The sequence below is a fragment of the Ischnura elegans genome, chromosome 8, assembly GCF_921293095.1.
Source record: "Ischnura elegans chromosome 8, ioIscEleg1.1, whole genome shotgun sequence".
Lineage (NCBI taxonomy): Eukaryota > Metazoa > Arthropoda > Insecta > Odonata > Coenagrionidae > Ischnura > Ischnura elegans.
This window is the reverse complement of record NC_060253.1, coordinates 20,051,127-20,063,544: the sequence shown is the minus strand read 5'-3', so window position 1 is coordinate 20,063,544 and position 12,418 is coordinate 20,051,127. Positions and strand designations below refer to the sequence as shown.

Genomic DNA, 12,418 nt, shown 5'->3' with positions numbered 1-12,418 from the left:
GGGGAAGATATCGACAGTAGCCATAACTAAGTTGTGATGAAATGCCAACTAAAATTTAAAATAATGAAGAAAGTCGAGAAAAACATCCGGCAAGTTGAAAAATTGAAGGTGGTTTAGCAATAACTGGCTTTTAAAGAAGCTGTAGAAAAGATAATAAGGGGGAATACCACCAATAAATCAGTGGAAGAAAGTTGGAAAACCATTAGAAGTGGTCTGCAGGCAGCATCTGAGGAAGCCCTTGGTAAAAGAGAAGTCGTTATTAAGTAGCGAAGTATTAGATTTCATTGAAGAAAGAAGAAAATAAAAGGCTGCGGAAACAGAGGGAGGGCAGAATTGTTACAAGAGAATAAGGAACGAAATATGTCGTAAAGCGAGGAAGGCTAGAGAAGCGTGGATGAAAAATATTTGTGATGGCGAACAAAATAATCTTGTATATGGAAAAGTTGAGGGTGCTTATAGGATAGAGAGAAAGTACTTTAAGGAAAGGGGTGTAAAAAGTAATACCATAAAGGACGAAATCTGTGAACTAATAATTGACAACGAAGACTAAGGGATGAGATGGAAGGAATATCTGGAAGATTTGTACAAAGGAAGCAGCCTTAGAGCATCTGAGTATCCACACAGTCCCTCATCATTTTTACAATACACAAGACGGTGGTCTAGACTCCCTTTGAGGTATCTCAGCACTCTCTTAGCACACGCCCAATGTTCATCACTATAACAACTATTGAACTGGCGGAGATAGTTTACTGCCTGTGTTATGTCGGGTCTGGACCACAGGCTAAGGTACATCAAGGACCCAATCAAGTTCAGGTGTGGCACATTAGGCATCTCACTCGCATTTCTCTGCAAATACAGCCCACTCTCAAAAGGAGTTTTCATTGCGTTGCAGTCCAGCATTCCGAACTTCGAGAGAACCTTTGTCAGATAGGCCTTTTGGGAGAGAAAATTATTTTTATTCTCTCTATCACGAAAAACACTCACACTCAGAAAATATTTCAAAGAGCCACGGTCTCTACAATCAAAATTGTCTTTCAAGCTCTTCTTCAACAAACACTTATCATCGTCACAATTAGACATGACAAAAATATCATACGCATGAATGCTCTAATCTCTTGTGCCACAAATCAGCCTGTGACACATTAACATCTGCCAGCGCCTTATGCTGTTCTACTTCAAGATTCAATTTATAAATGCCATTCACTTCTTTTGCAGTAACAAGCGGTTGAACCATTTATCTCAAAATTCTGCAATTTATTGATCTCGCACCTCTCACTTATCCTGGTGGGTATTCCATACCACCGGTATTAGTTGCACCTAAACCCTCCTACCCGCCCCCCCCCCCTCCCAGCCTTAATTCGTAACTGCGCCCCTGATAAGAATCTCATAAGAAAGGGAATAGCTGGAGCAGGGGTGCAGCTAGGAATAAGGCCTAGGGGGCGTTTTTAGGCGCAAAAAGACCTAGGGTGTGTGGTATACCCGCCAGGATAAACGATAGGCGCAGGAGACGTCCCCGGAAATTTTTAAGATAAATGGTTCTAAATGGTGAGTTTTATGGCTTTCTGAGGGATATTTTATTAATCCTTACACTCTTCTATAAGTTAATTAATCAAATGAAGTAGAATGGAATAAACTAAAAAGTTTCTCTGATCTTTGGGGAGGGTTTTATCACCCAAACCCCCCCCCCCCCACTGCGCCACTGAGCTGGAGAATACCTGGCTCTTTGGGAGTAGGTGGGGGAGCAACATTGCCACTGACCACAGAATAAAGGCTGAGGCAGAGAGGTACTTGCCATCCCAACCTCTTCCTTCCCTGGGCTGCAGGGGCAGGTTGAGGTGTGGGTGTCAAATAACACACCTAAATCATTTATTCCTCGGTCAGTAAGAATGATGCAACTCTGCCTAGGAGACAGGTATTCCCAGTACATAATAATGTTCACAGAGGTTTGGCTAAGCAACACCTACCCCTGAGGTCAGGGCAAGGAAGAGGGCCTCTAGGCTGAAAGTTCCAACATTAGAACGGAAGGTCCTGAATATACATGTATTGGTACAAGGGTGTGCCCAGGATCAAATCTAGGGGGGGGGGGGCAGACAATGGTCATTCAAGTTGTAAAATTTTAGCACCGATAAGGTGAGCGGAACCAGCATTTTAAGAAAATTATAACAGAGCTTTATTAGTCTTTAAAATTATTTTAATTTTATTTGCATGTCTTACACTAGTTATCATTTTTCGTAGGTTTATAGAAAATTGTTCAAAATATCCTTTTCAATCAACTCCCGATTTTTTCGCTAAAGAATTTTGCTTCTAGGGAGGATGGAGGGAAGCTGCCCACTTCTGCTCCCCACTGAGTGCACCCACGCATTGGTGTGACAAGGCACACAAATTGCATAAAATCAAGGATTCTTACAAGTGACACAGCCAGAAAATGGTCATGCTGTTAGGCGTTTGGGCCTCATATGTGGCCCTCTGAGACCAGCTTCGAATAACAGGGAATCTGCTGCAATATTCAAAGAGTGATTACTATAATGACCTTAAGGGACATAAGAATGTAAAGCTACTGAGATAACAAGAATGAAAAGTGATCATACTAAAAATGGTCACTATGAAGAAACATGATAGACCACCATTTTGGCCCACATGGCCACTGAGGATTTAATGAATAGTTGAATGATTTGGGAAAAATAAAAGAATCATCACGTTTACATTGTTGTCACTCAATAGATAAAAAGAAGTCACCTGAATACAAGTCAAAAGTCGTCAAGCACTTATAAAACAAAACACTTATATAACAAAAATAATCACCAGCATAGTTAATTGGCAGGCACTAAAATGGCAACAGATATGGAGAGATAATTAAGATCACTTGTACGCAGTGGCACAGCGAGAGGGGGGTTTAGGATGATAAACTAGGGATGAGTCGATTCCAAATGTCGATTCTCGATTCCGCCGATTCTCGGGCACGGAATCGGAATCGAGAATCGATCGCCTCAAGTCTGTTCCGATTCCATCGATTCCAGGAAGATATATGTTTTGAGCATAGACGATTATTTTGGGGCATAAAGGCTGCCACACACCGAAGCGGCCGCGGTGTCAGCCTTGCCCGCGCGGAGAATACGCCTGGCACACGGGTGCTGCGACGAACATGCCTAAGAGGCCTCGGAAACATGAAAATGTCGGCAAGAGCGGCAAACCGACGAACCCTGAAATACCTCGTGTTCATGAGCAACTCTCAGAGAAAAAAATTGGAAACCACAGGATCCGGAAGTAATGCATGCGTTCTCCGTTCTTTTATTAACCGCTGGTCACGGCAAATCAAATTACTGCGATTATGAATCACATTCGGAGAATTCATCTAGACCACCAATTTTATAGTATAATAGATCTAAATATATTTTTTTTATTTTCGAATGTTATCTGAAGTCTGATGATAATAAAAACGTGCAGAGAGCGAGTTTTCCTTTGAAAAAAGTTTCTTATAACTACGCGCTGAGAGCGGTTTATTTATACATGTAACATTTTTAGACTAACACGCGTCTGCGTCAATAATAAAAAATTTAGACACATTCGCGTTTGTATAGCATAGTTTTATCAATTCAACTCTTGAGAAAGTTGATACTAGCTTAGCATAAGCCGCCGCGGCCTCCGGGCGGACTCGACAGGATATGTTCGGCCGCCACCGCGCGCCAGCCAGGCTGCTCTGGTATGTATGGACGCAATGAACGCTACATTATTGTTTAGCCACCGCGGCTAAACGAGAATGCAGCCACCGCGGCTATTTTTATTTTTAGGGATGGTCGGATCGGATACATCGGATCCAAATATCCGCGGATATTGCCCTTCATCGGATATATCGGATCCAAAGTTGCGGAAGACATCGGATCTGGATCCGAAATTTTAAATAATAGCTTCAGTGAATGCAACGCCCAATAAGAGTGGAAAGAGTTCCGATTCTCTCTTCGAATGCGCCATCGCATGCGATTCTTGTCCTACTCATGAACTGTTTTGTTTGAAAGCTTTCGCAGAGGTTACGAGTAGAATTTCAGCCGTGGCCAGGATTTTCAGCCAGAAAATAAAAAAGGCAAAATACGACTGGCACATAGTATGGCTCCTCCCAAGAGATTGAACAATCATCGGGGGAATCTCAGCGCCGTAGGATAATAACCATGTCAAAAGTAACTACGTCGCAGATTTCAGAAAACCACCCTCGGCCGTCCATCAGCTCGTGCCTCAGTTGTTTTTTTTTTGTTTTCCGAAATCACACGGACCATAAATCATTGTTTTCTAAGGAAAATATCAAATCACATGAAAACAACTGAAGCGTGTTTCATCTCTACCTCGTCTCACCAACTGACCTTTTCTGGCCTACCTGCTTCAATTCTCCATTTCTAGACGACACATGCTAAGAGAGTGACTTTCTGGGCTCGAAGATATCTTGATAGCTTCGACAATTAGATGAAATGCACGAGATTTAAAAAAGAATTATACCAAACGAGACGCATTCCTGACGATATTTATGTTTATTTTTCAGCTCTAATTGATTGCTACTCAGTTTTCTATCTACAATTAGACTTTAATGATATGCAACATTGTCCAAACCGCACAATTTTCAAAGAAACAAGCGCCGCATTAACCCCTCAAACAATTACAGACGGATTGGAAACGCCAACTGCATATATCACATAGCGCGCCCGGCTTCGCTTTGAAGGCAACGACGTCAGTGAAGCAAGATCTGACTTCTTCGTCCTTGACTCCCTCATTTGTAGCCTCGTTGTTTGAAATACGGAGGGCGCGCGCTCCTTCCTCTCCACCTCTCCTTTACGCGCTCCTTCCCAGTGGCGTATCCAGGGGGAGGGTCCGGACCCCCCCCCTCCCCGAAATACAAAAACACAATTATTGTCCTTCACGAAAGAAAACAAAATATTGAAAAATCAGGAATTTACAAAAATTTTCTTTAGCAAAACAAGTTTTTTTCGGCTATAAAAAGTGTTAAATTAGTTTAAAACCCATTATTAAGTGCCCGGTTTTTTCTAAAATTTTCCCTCCTGGTTTTGGACCCCCCCCTGAACGAAATTCCTGGCTACGCCACTGCTCCTTCCCCTCCACCTCTCCTTAACGCGCTTCTTCTGCCCACCCCTTCCTCATGCCGAGCGGTTGAACACCTCGTCGCACGTGACGTTAATGCCGTTTTAAATACTGTTAATTGTGTTGCTGATTGCGCAGTTGCAATTTAATTTAATGATACACCGATAAAAATGTCTTTCATTGTGTATAAACATTTCCATGGAGATAAGGAGAACAAATGAATGCCGTGTGCGTGCTGTGTGGCGGAAATTATCGCGAGGATATGCTAAATCCACCTCACCATACTGAAGCATTTTCGGGTGAAACACAAGTCGGTATGCAATGAGAAAGTAAATTTCGGGGGAAACATGCGTGAGGAAAATTTGAATACAATCGATGGCAGGGAGGTAGCCAGGAATTTTGTTAAGGGGGTGTCCAAAACCAGGGGGGAATATTTTCAAACAACAGGGTACAAAGGAGAGGGTTTCAAACTAATTTTAACATCCTTTATAATAGAACAAACTTCATTTTTCAAAGATTCGTTAATTTCTATTTTTCATTTTTGTAAATTCATGATATTTAAATATTTTGTTTCCTTTTATGAAGGAAAGTAATCGTGTTTCTATATTTTGGGAGGTCCTCTCCTTATGCCACTGGTCAGTGGTTCATCCAAAGATTTTTCCTATTTTCATTTCCAAACCCAAGCGTAACAGTTTAGGTTCTGAGCATGTAAAGATGCTTTTAAAAAACAACTTGAAAGCCTATAAAAATGATTTTAAATTTATAAAAATATTAAAATGTGTGTGAAAATCTAAGAAGCATTCCATCAATTGTATGTACCCAGAATAAACTTGAATAATGACTTTGTTTGATGGCAGGAATTTGAAAATGCATTTGGAATCGAAAATATCCGATTCGAAAGATCCAAAGTCTCCAAAAATCCTGGATCCGTCCATCCCTAGTTATTTAATTCCATTCAATTTTTAAATTTTAATGACAGCAATGCTACAGAAAATCAAAATCCCACCTGTTAGAAGAAATAAGAATCAATGGAATCGGAATCGAGAATCGATTTGTAGGAATTGGAATTGGAATCGGAATCGAAAAAAAGTGGAATCGACTCATCCCTAATAAATATAGTTTCCTCGTGATTTTTCTAACAATTATGTTCCCTGGACGAGCGTAAAATCGATCTTGACATTAAAAAAATAGTTTTCCTTCGATTATCGGGAAAGATGTAACTACTGTGGATTCCGGTTAATGGGACATATCGGGACTTGTGCACTTTCCCCAACTAAGCGGCTGCCCCTATTAGGCAAACTATCCTGTAGATGGGAATAAACAAACGTTGACATGATAGAAATAAGACTAAAGTATGTTTATAATGCAACATAAGTTTATTAAACTATTAATTTGATTAATAAATCATTGAGTTTGGTTAATTTATTATGATTTTTGAGAACTATAGCAAATTAGTTAAAAATATTTTTCACAGCCTCGGGCGAAGCTGAATGAATGTCTTTTACTAAGTCCTATGAAAGAAAAGTCCTATCCTAAGAAATGGATTGGAGCTACATCCGGGAGTTGTATTCCGGATGCTTCGATGAACTCTTTCAATCGTATACATAGTGGCTTAGTGGCTCTCGTTCTTATAATAAAAATTCTTAAAAACTTTGGATGAAAAACAATGTTAAAACACGGGTGACCTCTTGAGGCTAAGATTTTCGCCGCGTAGTTCAACATCAGGATGTTTCTTCGGCTCTGCAAAGGCGGCTCTCCAGCGCCTGCATAAATGCTAAGCACCGGGCTGGTGCGTAGGCACCAGTTGAGAGCCGCAATCCTGTGTTGTGCAGCGTCGTCAAGGTTCTTAAAATTGACTCGCGGCCAGACGAGTAAATAAAACTCCCATAGTCCAGCCTGGACCGAACAAGTGCGCGATATAGTAAAAGCATCATGCTGCGGTCGGCGCCCCATGAGGAGTGGGTTAAAAACTTTAAAATATTTAGGGTCCTAAGACAATTATTTCTTAAAAACTGAATATGTTCCCGCTAATTTAATCGGTGGTCTAGGGTCATACCTAGGAACCAAGCCGACTCCACGTACGGAAGGGGTCTGCCATCCAGTTTTAAAACTGGAGGGGCAAAGTAACCTCTCTTCCGGTGAAAATGCACGCATTTGGTCTTTTCCGCTGAAATTTTAAAACCATTTTTCCGTGACCAGTTGCCTAGGTTATTTAATGCTAACTGTAGTTGTCTGGCTACCGATACAAGTTTGGACGACCGGCAAAAGATTGCCAGGTCATCCACGAACAGCGAGCTCATCGTTGGGGCTTTGACACATTCCGCCACGTCATTTACGGCTATCGCAAAAAGTGTCACGCTCAATACGGAGCCCTGTGGTACCCCATTTTCTAGGGAATAAGATTGCGATATGTCTCGGCCTATTCTGACCTTAAAAGTGCGGTTCTTTAAAAAAATTGCAATGAATATTGGCAGATGGTCTCTAAATCCCCATTTGTGGAGCGTCAAGAGTATTTTTCGGCGCCAGACCCGGTCGTAAGCCTTCTCTAGATCAAAGAAAATACCAACAACGTGCTGACGAAGGACAAAGGCCTCCTGGATGTAGTTCTCTGTCCTGACAAGGTGGTCAACTGTCGATCGGCCGCGTCGGAAGCCACATTGGACAGTGGAAAGAAGGTTTCGACGCTCCAGCCACCAAACAAGTCGTCGGTTCACCATTCTTTCCATTACCTTACACAGACAGCTGGTGAGGGATATTGGGCGATAGTTGTTCGGATCGGATTTATCCTTGCCCTGTTTTAAAATTGGAATAACTATAGATTCGCGCCAGGACGGTGGAAAGCTTCTCTCTGCCCAAAGTTGATTGAAACATAAAAGAACTTCCAATAAAGCTCTCTCTGGAAGATTCCGGAGAAAGGCATTATGGATCTCATCCATCCCTGGAGACGTGCCGCGGGAAGCTGCGATTGCTGATTTTAGTTCCCTAAGGGAAAATGGGACATTGTAGTCCGCCAGTGTCCCCCTATCAGCGAAAGAAAGTGTATGCGATTCACAGCGTCTCTTCAAGGATAGGAAGGAGTCCTCATAATTGGAGTTGCCGCTTATGTTAGCTAACAGCCGTCCGAATATCTCGCTGATGGCGGCCGATGAGGTTACGATGTTGTCACTGTTTTTAATGCATGTGACTCCATGCTGACGGTGGTCACCACAGATACTCCCAACCTTTTTCCACACCAGCGACACTGGTGTCCGGCAGTTTATCCCGGATACAAATGACATCCAGGAGTCTTTCTTCGCCTCTTTGACCACCTTTCGGGCTTTGGCTCGAAGACGGCGAAAGGAAGCCAAATTTATGGCTGTTGGGTATTTATTAAAAATTCTTAGCGCTCTCTTACGTGCCTGAATAGCCTTGGCGCAATCGTCGTTCCACCATGGAACGGAAGGCTTCATACGGGCGTGTCCTGACTTTGGCACACTACTATTTGCACATTCGACGATACTGTTTGTCAAAAAATCAATATTCTGGATACCACAGCAGCTTTCGTTAAATGTAAAATGGAATGATTCTTTAAAAAGAGCCCAGTCGGCTCTCCGGATACTCCAATTGCTAGGACGTAAAATATTGGGGTTAAAATATTCCTCTCTATTAATAGTAATGGGGAAGTGATCACTCCCACATAGATCGTCGTGAACATTCATTTGGAATTTGTCCATTAATTTGCTCGAAGTAAAACAAAGGTCAATAGTCGAATAATTGCCGTTAAAACTATTAAACCTAGTTTTCTTTCCGTCATTTAATAAAACCAGGTTAGAGACTGTTAAAAACTGCGATAAAATGCGTCCTCTCCGATTGCACTGTGCTCTGGAGCTACCCCATAGTGTATCATGGGCATTAAAATCACCTACTATAATAAAGGGTTTGGGCAGTTGGCAGATAAGGGCGTCTAAGTAAATAGCAGATAAGGGCGTCTACGCTATCTTCATGGAAGCCAATCATACCTATCACACAAAATACGCTATCTCGGATTTCAATCTTGGCCTCATGAGTTAAGGCCGAAGCGCGCTTTGATATACTCTTAATGCCTGACACATACCTTGTCTTAGCCATGACAGGAGGTTTACAGGTGACTGGAGTCCTTAATTATCAGATGGAGCCCAGCATGTGACGACTGTCGCAGGAAAATCTGAGTATACACGAATTTGGTTTGGAATATCTTATGGATAGAAAAAAGAACGGAATAATCAATCATGGAAATCATTTACAGAACTCAATTATAGGCCATTTTGGACAACAAATACATTTCATAAACGCATTTCAATAGCTTTTATCGCAGAGGTACGGAAGAACGTATCTTTATCTGAAGGTGTTTGCGCAAAGCCACTTATTTTATAATCCATTTCTCGGAATGGAGAAATCCTACAAGAAACAAGTTAAAGCACCCACAAACCTAATAGCTACAGACAGAGGAACTTCCTCAAATGCAGTTCCGTGGAACGCAATGACCAAATCGTTACGCTGCTTTGCCAAAGAAAATTTCTTCACGTCTTAGACGTCTTCATGGATGTGGTAATGCGGATTAAGTGTCTCGGAGTTTAAGATCACTACTATTGTCTATAAATAAACAAATCCAAATAACTGAAAAAGCCATGATGAAGGTGATATACCGAAATTTTGACAATAATTTGCGTGAAAAATTCTTCAAATCGTATACTACAAGACACTGAATCAACGATAAACATAGAGATCAAGAGAAGGGAAAAAATCTATTTATGGACTTTGCTAATGAGAATAGAGGAACACATCAGGTGAAAAACGTCCCTAAGACTCCTGGAACGCAGTCCAGCAAAACGCTCTATAATGATGTAACTTCCCCAATGAAAAAATTGTATAAACCTGTATAAAATTTGTATACATTCTTATGTACAAATGTATAAGAATATATACAAATTTTATACAGGTTTATACCATTTTTTCATAGGGGTTAACTCAGAGCGCTACCCTGCTGGTGAAATGCAAAGCACTTTCGAATATCTTGTATCTTATATCAGGATTTCCGCAAGTGAACGAATTAATCCCTCTCACTTGAAGAGAATTTCAGAATTTTGAATTGAATGAGTAGGACTCACTCTACTGGAAGTGCTTTGTGATGCCATTCTTTCAATCTTAGACAAATCAAACGCTTCCATTAGTTGGGTCAAGAGCACCATGGCTATTTAAACAATAATGAAAAGTTACGAAGAAACATAATTGAACGACCATCACACAAAATGTCATGGTCGCGGCACGAGTAGAAAGTAACTCAAATAAGGACACATAAGTCCAGAAAGCTTCTTCCGTGACATTAATACCTACCTCAAGGACCAGATGTATACTGTTCACATGATATAATTATGGATAATTGTGGTCAAAAGCATATCTTGTTAGAATTCATCAATAGATTTAATATTGAAAAGATTCTGAGGTTGGACGAGATGACGAAATTTTAGTCCCAGAGCAAGGTTATCCGCCGATAAGTATCATGAGAAACACAATCAAAAGTACAGGGGCCAATTGAAGATAACCCAATCCTTAATGAAAAGGTAAATACTTACACTTGCTCGCAGCAAACAGAAAATGGATCATCAGTACCACTTTCAGATCCATCATGAGTCCTTTTCCGGACTGAAGAATTCATATCCCTGTTAATCCATCCGATATTCTGTCCATAAATATGTTTAACTGATCCTATATGAATTCAAGACATATTTATTGAAGCATGGATGAAACTTTTATGATAAATAATTGTGCAATATAATGATTTCACTAAAATTCTAAAAAAAGAATTAATTTTCGGTACACCCTCCTCCAATTAGAATGTGTAACTTTTTTGCTTCATGGATTCCTCTACTAACCTGAAAATCACAAATAAAACATAAGATAAATGCACTGAATTGCCAAAATAAAATCGTGACATAGAATTGCAAAAAGGATCGGGTAACCTTAACATTGATACAGCCAGTTTTAATGGATGCCTTTACTAATTGATTTTAATTAGCGGTTAATACTATCTAAGTTACCATTTTAATTCACTTACCATAATTCAAAAACTCCGTAAAACCTCCATTAATGACATTCTAAGCGTGTTAGTACCATGCTGTAAATAACAACAGCAGAAAGCGTGCGTAAATCAACAGTATCCAAGGAGATGAAACTCGATGGTAGACTCCATAGGCTATAGCCACCGAGAGAGAAGGTTTTCACAATACTTTCTTTTTATGGAGTGACGCGAGTACAAGTGATAAACCTTGAGAATGGATATTCATTATTTGTGCCTGGCAATTACTTTGTTATAGAGTGTCATGTAAACTGCATAATTTGACAGTAAGTGACTTCAGTGGCGCAGCGAGGGGGGGTTTTGGGGGATAAAACCCCTCCCCCCAGAGCTCAGAGAAATTTTTAAGTTTAATCCATTTTACTTAATTAGATTGATTACTTATAGAATAGCGTAAGGCTTAATAAAGCATCCCTCAGAAATCCGTAAAACTCACCATTTTGAACCGTTTATATTATAATTCCGCAATTTACTAATCTCGCACCTACTCCATATCCTGGTGGGTATACCAAACCCCCACACACCCCGGTATTAGTTGCACCTAAACCTCCCTCAGCCATAATTCCTGGCTGCGCCCCTGAGTGACTTCATATAAATTCCCACCGGAGGAGCTAATTACTTACGATTACAAGGATGAATTTTGAGCCGTTGAAGGGAAGTAGGCAAGTGAAATATTTCTACTCTACCTTTATTTATTGTTGTTTGATGTTTTTATCTTTACGCAGTCCACCTAATATTAATATTATAGTCTGCGTGGTGAGTACTTTACTTATTATTGAGACATCTCTTTCACGGTGGAGGCAAGACTTGAGACTCGCGTGAAGGACACACTCTCGTAGACTATTACATATACATCTACATTGGTCATTCTTTTGGAAAAGTCAATAATTCATATATTAAGCTCATGAAAAATATGAAACATGTGAAATAGTTCCAATTGAGAATTATTTAAAAATTATAATTTCAAACTGTTATGCAAAGCGATGGCGGTGATTCATTTTGAACGATATTAAATAACACGGCTAAGGTAGGGATTTATCGCATTGCCTGTTTTCGTCGGATGGCCACAAAATGTAGGATGTAATTCTTCTTTCAATGGATCAGAAGTTCTCCCATTAAGAATTTTTATTTGATCCTACATGAATTCCAGACAGCTTTATGACAGAATAGATGAAACTATTATGATAAATTATTATGCAATAAAGTGATGACTCTAAAATTTGTAAAGTCGTTTTAAAAAACCCT

At 40.4% G+C, this 12,418-nt stretch overlaps 1 long non-coding RNA gene across 1 annotated transcript; it reads right to left on the bottom strand.

Annotated features, from left to right (window-relative positions):
* Nucleotides 1–2,300: 2,300 nt before the first annotated feature.
* Nucleotides 2,301–11,209, bottom strand: LOC124163519. Its single transcript, XR_006865784.1, has 3 exons — nt 11,156–11,209; nt 10,674–10,806; nt 2,301–2,497 (listed from the first exon to the last, which is right to left on the bottom strand). It is a non-coding gene; the product is annotated as an uncharacterized LOC124163519 (long non-coding RNA).
* Nucleotides 11,210–12,418: the final 1,209 nt, after the last annotated feature.